At 41.0% G+C, this 10,097-nt stretch overlaps 1 long non-coding RNA gene across 1 annotated transcript; it reads right to left on the bottom strand.

Moving 5' to 3' along the window:
• Positions 1-503: 503 nt before the first annotated feature.
• Positions 504-7,231, bottom strand: LOC118374859 (uncharacterized). The gene is made up of 5 exons (XR_004823692.2): positions 6,884-7,231; positions 4,880-6,493; positions 2,885-2,974; positions 2,683-2,772; positions 504-1,969 (listed from the first exon to the last, which is right to left on the bottom strand). It is a non-coding gene; the product is annotated as an uncharacterized LOC118374859 (long non-coding RNA).
• Between the last annotated feature and the right edge of the window lie 2,866 nt (positions 7,232-10,097).

Consider the following 10,097-nt stretch of genomic DNA (forward strand, 5'->3'; position numbering starts at 1 on the left):
TACAAATCCCAAAATAAATAAATTCTCACTCCAATACATTTTTATAGAAAGTTAGAGAAAATAGAAAAGATCTTGCTAACTTTGAAAGGAAAATACCTGTCTATTTGTGGAAAAATCACCATGATTAACTCTTTAGTCATATCACAGTTTATCTATTTTCTTATGGTTTTGCCTACACCTAGTGACCTGCTTTTTAAATTATATCAACAACAAAAAAATATTGATTTGGAATGGCAAGCCAGACAAAATTAAAAGGGCCTCTTTATATTACGAATATGAATTCAGAGGGCATAAATGATTAAATATTAAAGCATTAGACCTCTCACTAAAGGCATCAGTTATACTTAAATCCAAACTGGTTCTCTGTAAATTGGTAGGAATGTCTCATGCTATGTTCAAGAATGACCTTTTCCCATTTATTCAGATTACACCTGCTCACTTCCGGTTGTTTGAAAAGGAAATAATCAAAAAAATATATAAAAAAATAAACAAGCCTTAGAAAGTTGGTTGCAATTTCAGTTTAATCGATCTGAAAAGACAGAACAAATAATACAACTAATATTGTGGTTAAACTCGAATATGCTAATTTATAATAAAAAAAACAACGTATTATTCAAAGAAAAAAAAAGGTATAATCTTAGTGAATGATATCATAAATAGGACTGGTGGAGTTATGTTACACATGCAGTTAACACACACATATAGAAATGTCTGCTCTACCCAAAATTACAACCAAAAAATGGAAGAGGCAAGTAGAAGGAGAAAAAAGTAAGGAACTTATATGTCGGCCCTGCATTAAAGAAAAGTGTGATAAATTAAAACATATAGCAATTTCATTTAAGGACCAAAACACTGATAGCTGTGCCATATAAATTGCAAAATAGTTGGGAAGAGATTTTCGATGTTTTTCGACCCATTCCATGACACATTGTTTATGAATTGATACGCAAAACAAAGCTGGATTCAAAGCTTTACATTTTTCAATTTAAATTACTATACAGAATTCTTGCTCCAGTTTCAACTGTTCTGCCTTACTATTATTCAACCATGCTAGTCATTTATGAACATTTGAACATCTTGGCCACGTTCTGTTATAATCTCCACCCGGCACAGCCAAAAGAGGACTGGCCACCCCACATATGCTCTCTCTAATTCTCTCTTTCTTTCTCTCTCTCTCGGAGGACCTGAGCCCTAGGACAGTGCCCCAGGACTACCTGACATGATGGCTCCTTGCTGTCCCCATTCCACCTGACTGCTGCTGCTCCAGTTTCAACTGTTCTGCCTTATTATTATTCGACCATGCTGGTCATTTATGAACATTTGAACATCTTGGTCATGTTCTGTTATAATCTCTACCCGGCACAGCCAGAAGAGGACTGGCCACCCCACATAGCCCGGTTCCTCTCTAGGTTTCTTCCTAGGTTTTGGCCTTTCTAGGGAGTTTTTCCTAGCCACCGTGCTTTTACACCTGCATTGTTTGCTGTTTGGGGTTTTAGGCTGGGTTTCTGTACAGCACTTTGAGATATCAGCTGATGTACGAAGGGCTATATAAATAAATTTGATTTGATTTGATTTGATTTGCAACCAAGCTCTGCAGATCTTGCTGAGAGGAGGCAGTCAGTGGATCATTTATTTTGGTATTGTCCATATGTAGCTTGTTTTTGGTCACAGGTCCAGGAATGGCTGAAGAATTGCAACATTTGCCTAGAACTAACATTGCAGATAGCAATACGGGGTGATTTGAAAAGCCATAGTCAATCAATCAATAATATAATCATCATTTTAGCAAAAATGTTTGTTTATTTGACAATCTGCAAGCCAAGAGTGTGCAGAGCCTGAGGCACCCAACCATGAGAGGATCTGATTGTTCATGGTGTGTAAGGCAGCAGATAGATCTAGGAGGATGAACCGTCACACTTTACATTTCACAGGAGGCGGATGAGGGGTTGTCTACACACTGGACTGGACCCTGAAACACAACACATAGTAAACATAGTAACCTACAGTATCAATGTTTCTGAAAACTGTTTTTAACCATAAAAACCAAATCTATTTGCGCAAGACAGCGCACACCTGCGGCCGATTTGGGTACGGTGTTAGTCTCCTATTCAGAGGACCCCCACTTTTGTTAGTGTCTTATTGGTCAAGGTCACACCAAATACTTATCACCACATCTCGTTCAGCCTATCAGCAGCCTTGATTCCCGGGACTACAGTTTTAGTTAGTCTGACCCCAGCACACTGTGTGGTCAAAGATGTGCTTTCCCTATCCTGATGAGCACTTCCACAGTTTACCCTCCTGTTGCACTTTTCCTCCTGTGGACTGAATCCATGTATGTCTGATGTTTAATTGTGCATCTAAACAACATGTAGTTCATGTCAGTTCTCACTGGACATGATTCTCAGTGATATGAACCATGAGTGGTCAGATGTGTGATGTGTGAATGTGGATATCGTCTTCCGTTAAACTCCCCTTAACCTGGAAAGCCACCTCATCCTTGTTCTGACCGGACATTCTAAAGTGGTTGCTACCGGCCTTAAGCCAGCACCTAAGGTTTCTTATTACATTCATGGTCCTTCGATGCTCTACAACCCTACCTCTATTTTTCACAGATAGCAGTCAGACAACCAAACCACAGCCAGATATGAACTGAAGGTCTCTGAACTGTCACACTTTACTCACAGGAGGCTGATGTCTGATGGGAAATGTGTCTGTGTCATAGACCACCTCTCCAGGATCACCTGAGGGGTTGTCTACACACTGGACTGGACCCTGAAACACAACACATAGTAAACATAGTAACTTACAGTATCAATGTGTCTGAAAACTGTTTTTAACCATAGTCACTGATTATTTGCCAATTTGTGTGTGTGTGTACACTCACAGGAAGAGGGGTGATGCTGGGAGGAGGGTTGGTCTCTCCAGAGAGGGGTTCTGGGACTGCCTGGTCAAGTTGATCATTTGAGTGTTCATTCTGTGAATTAGGTTATAATTTATTACATTGTAATAAGTAATCAAGACATGTTAATATGATTGAGAGGTAGAAGAATAAAACAAGATGCCATTAGCTAATAAACACATCTGTCCTACAACCACAATGCAATAAACACACCTGTCCTACAACCACAATCCAATAAAACATGTGTCCTACAACCACGATCCAATAAAACATCTGTCCTACAACCACGATGCAATAAACATACCTGTCCTACAACCACGATGCAATAAAACATCTGTCTTACAACCACGATGCAATAAATCATCTGTCCTACAACCACGATGCAATAAACACACCTGTCCTACAACCACGATGCAATAAAACATCTGTCCTACAACCACGATGCAATAAAACATCTGTCCTACAACCACAATGCAGTAAACACACCTGTCCTACAACCACGATGCAATAAATAATCTGTCCTACAACCACGATGCAATAAATAATCTGTCCTACAACCACAATCCAATAAAACATCTGTCCTACAACCACGATGTAATAAATAATCTGTCCTACAACCACGATGCAATAAATAATCTGTCCTACAACCACGATGCAATAAACACACCTGTCCTACAACCACAATGCAATAAAACATCTGTCCTACAACCACGATGCAATAAAATAATCTGTCCTACAACCACGATGCAATAAAACATCTGTCCTACAACCACGATGCAATAAAACATCTGTCCTACAACCACGATGTAATAAAACATCTGTCCTACAACCACGATGCAATAAAACATCTCATGTCTGAAAAGGCAGTGCAATACAATACTGCTTCACCTATAAAATAGCAGTATCTACCCTCAACACATTTTCATCCAAATATGCTTATATTATCTTTATAAACTGCACCATTATAGGCTAAGGATGTCAGTCCCAGTTCAACAATGGTACCTGAAATGCCAAATTCTCTTCACAAAAAAAATCCCAAAAGGCCAAATCTAAACACCTGTTAATGTTTCTAAAAGCTGTATTGTAATATACTGTATTTGTGAATCGCAACTTTTTGTCCCTCTTTTGTCTGCTGATCTGCTCAACACGTGGTGCTGCTGTGTCGTGAGCAGGCCTCATCCAAAACGTAAAACCTTCTAATCATTCAAATATTCAAACGTATAACACAAGCAACAGATCATAAAGTACTGTAGCTTGGATGTCTGCTGACCAGCCATATAAACAAAACACATTCACAACATTCATCCATAGTATCTGTTCCGTACTGTCCATGCTAAGCATGGTGGGGACCACGTGCAACCACATTCAGCGCCGCACATCAGACAAAGTTTAATGATATACTTCCAGTACACAACAAATACAATAGTAAACATTTAACAAATCATGATATTAGCTAATAAACCTACCCTCATGTTACAACAAGCAATAATGTTGAATACTGAATACTTTACTTTGACAGAGATACCCTTCCTGTCAACCTTGTGTAGTTTGGTAGATATTACCGGAAGAGTGTGTATCTTCCGGTAAAACTACAGTGATATACAGTACATACGAAATTATATCATCATGCATACATTGCCGTGTTAAAAATTTTACCCCCAAAACTTGATCCCACAAATTCTCAATAGAGAATCTCCATTAAAAGTGTTTTAGTTTTGGACTAGGCTTAATACGAGTCTGGAAAAACTGCCCCTCAAGTTTCGGGGTGGCAAGTAGCGTTGTGCCAGTAACTGAAAGTTTGCAAGATCGAATCCCTGAGCTGACAAGGTAAAAATCTGTCGTTCTGCCCCTGAACAAGGCAGAACCCACTGTTCCTAGGCCATCTTTGTAAATAAGAATATGGTCTTAACTTACTTGCCTAGTTAAATAAAGGTTAAATAAAAATGACAAAATATATTGAGTAAAACTGTCCCAACATACCTTGCTTTTTCTTCATGTGGACCTCTGGGGAGGTTGAACTGTAAAATAACTTTATCTGTTCCATGACTAGTTTGAGTTTGGTCTAGTGGTAGCGTTGCATCCTGGATTCAGGATGTAATCCTAGTGGTAAGGGTTCAATCCCGGAGACTTCCACCTTCCTCTTTCCCCTTCATGTTTTCTCCTCTCCTTTATATCTGGTTGAAGATCAATAACATTACAAAATCTACCAAACGAGGTGCTCAAACTCAGAGGTTTTCCTACAAGTCTGAGTAACAACAGATCTGCCGAGCACTATGGTTTCAACAATATGCAAATAAATGCTAAATCTATTCCACCTCAGATGCGTAGAGTTTTTAGCAGTACTGCTACCAATGAAAGCACTGTTGCCATGTATATCTGTCTTGTGCATCTGTCATGGTGACCTCTTTTAATGTCTGATGTCTGTGTGTTGTGTTGTTCTATTTAACTGTTGTCTCCACCTCTGGACAGGTTGTCATTGTAAATAAGAATTAGTTCTTAATTGACTTCGACAAAACAAAGAATACAATGAAATCACTGTTTCTAAAAACATACGCAATATAATATTATTTCTGTGGAATAAAGAGCTATACAGTTGTTTACTGCTGTTTTCTTTCCCCTGGCTGTGAGGAAGAGGAAGAGAGGGAAGGGAGAGAGAGAGAAATAAAAAAGAAAGGGAGAGAGGAAGTAGGAATGGGAGTGAGAGGGGAGGGAGGAGCGGGTGGGAGATGAAGTAGGTAGGGAGTGAAAGGGGGAGGGAGGAGGGGAGGGCAGGGAGAGAGAGAGGTGGGTAAGAAAGGGGAGAGAGAAAAAAGAAAGAGCTCAACGTATTTACATATCATTTGAATATATTCCCTGCCTACGTACTGTAGTTATTGTTGTAGATGGGCCTGTATTTCTTACCATAGTACTGTTGGAGCTGGGCCTGTATTTCTAACCGTATTACTGTGGGAGCTGGGCCTGTATTTCTAACCGTATTACTGTGGGAGCTGGGCCTGTATTTCTAACCGCATTACTGTTGGAGCTGGGCCTGTATTTCTAACCGTATTACTGTGGGAGCTGGGCCTGTATTTCTACCCGTATTACTGTTGGAGCTGGGCCTGTATTTCTAACCATATTACTGTGGGAGCTGGGCCTGTATTTCTAACCATATTACTGTTGGAGCTGGGCCTGTAACACAAACGTGTGCTATTGGGCATACTGGAGGACTGGAGTTGGGAAACACTGTTCTAAATAAAGCTCAGGTTAGCTGGCTATTTAAGGTGAGTGTGTGTGTATCTGGCTGGCCAGTTCTCTAGTTGGGGAGATGACCAGTGCTCTGAAGCCCAGGTTAGCAGGCAGAACCCACTGTTCCAAGGCAGTCATTGTAAATAGGAATTTGTTCTTAACTGACTTGCCTAGTTAAAAAGGTTAAATAAAAAAATAGCGAGTAAAACTGTCCCAACATAAGTTGCTTTTCCTTCATGTGGACCTCTGGGCAGGTTGAACTGTAAAATAAATGACTTTATCTGTTCCATGACGAGTAGCAGGGGTTCAATCGCTGAGTCTTCCAACAGAATACAGGTCAGAAACACTGTTCTTTCCTTATCCCTTTTCCTGAGAACAGAAAGAGAGAGAGAGAAAGCAAAACCCAGATGTGTGTTCGTTAAGTCTGTGGGCCAGAAGTAATCCGTGTCAAACTCACTAAATACTGAACATACAGTGCATTCGGAAAGTATTCAGACCCCTTGACTTTTTCCACATTTTGTTACGTTACAGCCTTATTCTAAAATGTTAAATTCCCTCATCAATCTACACACAATACCCCACAATGACTAAGCAAATACCGTTTTTTAGACATGTTTGCAAATGTATTAAACATTAAAAAAACGAAATATCACATTTACATAAGTATTCAGACTCTTTACTGAGTACGTTGTTGAAGCACCTTCGGCAGTGATTACAGCCTCGAGTCTTCTTGGGTATGACGCTACAAGCTTGACACACCTGTATTTGGAGAGTTTCTCCCAATCTTCTCTGCAGATCCTCTCAAGTTCTGTCAGGTTGGATGGGAAGCGTCGCTGCACAGATATTTTCAGGTCTCTCCAGAGATGTTCGATCGGGTTCAAGTCTGGGCTCTGGCTGGCCCACTCAAGGACATTCCGAGACTCGTCCCGAAGCCACTCCTACGGTGAAAAACATCCCCCACAGCATGATGCTGCCACCACGATTCACCGTAGGGATGTGTGGTGGATATTTTAATATGAGGATCGGCTGGAGTCTAAGTCAAACGAAGATTCTTTATTTCTGAGTTCAGAGAGAATAACAGATTTACACAGTGTAGACAGTCTGAATTCTGAATCATTGGGTGATAGGCACATATCTTTATAGTGTCTGTTCTTGGGCGGGACTCTCAGTTCCCTTTTATCCATACAAGGACACAAGAGCAAGCCGGTTTGCAACACAGGATTATACTCCCAAGAACAGGATATTATAATAGGACAGTTTCACAAAGTTTGTCACATACTCAGGAATGTACAGTCGTGGCCAAAAGTTTGGAGAATGACACAAATCTTAATTTTCACAAAGTCTGCAACTTCAGTTTGTATGATGGCAATTTGCATATACTCCAGAATGTTATGAAGAGTGATCAGATGAATTGCAAATAATTGCAAAGTCCCTCTTTGCCATGCAAATGAACTGAATCCCCAAAAAACATTTGACCTCATTTCAGCCCTGCCACAAAAGGACCAGCTGATGTCAGTGATTCTCCCGTTAAGACAGGTGTGTGTTGACGAGGACAAGGCTGGAGATCACTCTGTCATGCTGATTGAGTTTGAATAACAGACTGGAAGCTTCAAAAGGAGGGTGGTGCTTGGAATCATTGTTCTTCCTCTGTCAAACATGGTTACCTGCAAGGAAACACGTGCGGTCATCATTGCTTTGTACAAAAAGGGCTTCACAGGCAAGGATATTGTTGCCAGTAAGATTGCACCTAAATCAACCATTTATCGGATCATCAAGAACTTCAAGGAGAGCGGTTCAATTGTTGTGAAGAAGGCTTCAGGGCGCCCAAGAATGTCCAGCAAGTGCCAGGATCGTCTCCTAAATTTGATTCAGCTGCGGGATCGGGGCACCACCAGTATAGAGCTTGCTCAGGAATGGCAGCAGGCAGGTGTGAGTGCATCTGCACGCACAGTGAGACGAAGACTTTTGGAGGATGGCCTGGTGTCAAGAAAGGAAAAACATCAGGGACAGACTGATGTTCTGCAAAATGTACAGGGATTGGACTGCTGAGGACTGGGGTAAAGTCATTTTCTCTGATGAATCCCCTTTCGGATTGTTTGGGACATCCGGAAAAAAGCTTGTCCGGAGAAGACCAGGTGAGCGCTACCATCAGTCCTGTGTCATGCCAACAGTAAAGCACCCTGAGACCATTCATGTGTGGGGTTGCGTCTCAGCCAAGGAAGTGGGCTAACTCACAATTTTGCCTAAGAACACAGCCATGAATAAAGAATGGTACCAACACATCCTCTGAGAGCAACTTCTCCCAACCATCCAGGAACAGTTTGGTGACGAACAATGCCTTCTCCAGCATGATGGAACACCTTGCCATAAGGCAAATGTGATAACTAAGTGGCTCGGGGAACAAAACATCTATATTTTTGGTTCATGGCCAGGAAACCCCCCAGACCTTAATCCCATTGATAACTTGTGGTCAATCCTCAAGAGGCGGGTGGGCAAACAAAAACCCTCAAATTCTGACAAACTCCAAGCACTGATTATGCAAGAATGGGCTGCCATCTGTCAGGATGTGGCCCAGAAGATAATTGACAGCATGCCAGGAAGGATTGCAGAAAAAGAAGGGTCAACATTGCAAATATTGACTCTTTGCATTAACTTCATGTAATTGTCAATAAAAGCCTTTGACACTTATGAAATGCTTGTAATTATACTTCAGTATTCCATAGTAACATCTGACAAAAATCTCTAAAGACACTGAAGCAGCAAACTTTGTGAAAATTAATATTTGTGTCATTCTCAAAACTTTTGGCCACGACTGTACACATACAATTAAAATGTTCCCTTTTGTTAACCCCTTAACAATTATTGAATCAATTTTAATTGTAGCAAGCTTCTAAAGGCACAATATCCTGTAGTCCACCAATTCTTTCTTATAAGTATCATCAGTTGTGAGACTGAGTTTAAATCCTTCAACCCTTTACACATCATATACAGTTCTAACTTGCCAGTTTCCGCTAATGATTAGATACAATTTACCAAAATCGTTTAAAGAAAGGATTCTTTAAGAGCTGAAGGGTGAGTGGTTGGGCCTAGTTGGGCACTGGGTAAAGGTCAGGCCAGACATCACTGTCTTCAGTAGTAAATGGTAGCTCAGCTAATCCTTCACAACTTGCATTCTGGCCCTCGGTCATGGGCGCAGAGATCTAAGGCACTGCATCGCGGTACTAGAGGCATCACTGCAGACCCTGGTTCCATCCCGGGATGTATCGGATCGGGAATCCCATAGGGCAACGCACAATTGGCCCGGCGTAGTCCGGGTTAGGGGAGGTCGGGTTAGGCCGTCATTGTAAATAAGAATTTGTTCTTAACTGACTGGCCATGTTAAATAAATAAACATTTAACATTACATTTGGCCTTGAATTAGTTACCAGTTTTAAGCACCTATTACAGCAAAACGTCAACATGAGGATGAGCAGCAAAATCAATACAATGGCTAAGACAACTTGCATTTTCCACCAACCATCCCTGACCATCCATTCTTTCCACCAACCATCGGACTGGAGAGTAAATTCGGCATGTAACTTATTTTCAAATTCTGCCATCTGTTGTGTAATTGAGGAAATATACCTTGATGTATCTGTACAACATTCAGGGCCAATTACTGTACAAGTGCCACCCACAGCGCTAACCCCAAGTGCTGCACGGTTTTGGAGTGTCATCATTCTCATAGCAGCTAGCTCACCAGATAATTCTTCCATACCAGCAGCAGTATAGTTTGCCAATTTCTCAACAGCATGAGAGATATCTTGAATCTGGTCCAGGAATAACATCAATAACAACAATGTCAGGAACAATCACACAACTCGATTTGACAGGCAGGTTTTCAACTTCTACAGTTCAGTTCACGCATTCTTGGATTTGTGGCATTTGTACAGGGGAAACCCCTGATGATACAAGTCCGCATGGAAAACATTCC

This window comes from Oncorhynchus keta, chromosome 6 (genome assembly GCF_023373465.1).
Source record: "Oncorhynchus keta strain PuntledgeMale-10-30-2019 chromosome 6, Oket_V2, whole genome shotgun sequence".
NCBI classification, from domain to species: domain Eukaryota; kingdom Metazoa; phylum Chordata; class Actinopteri; order Salmoniformes; family Salmonidae; genus Oncorhynchus; species Oncorhynchus keta.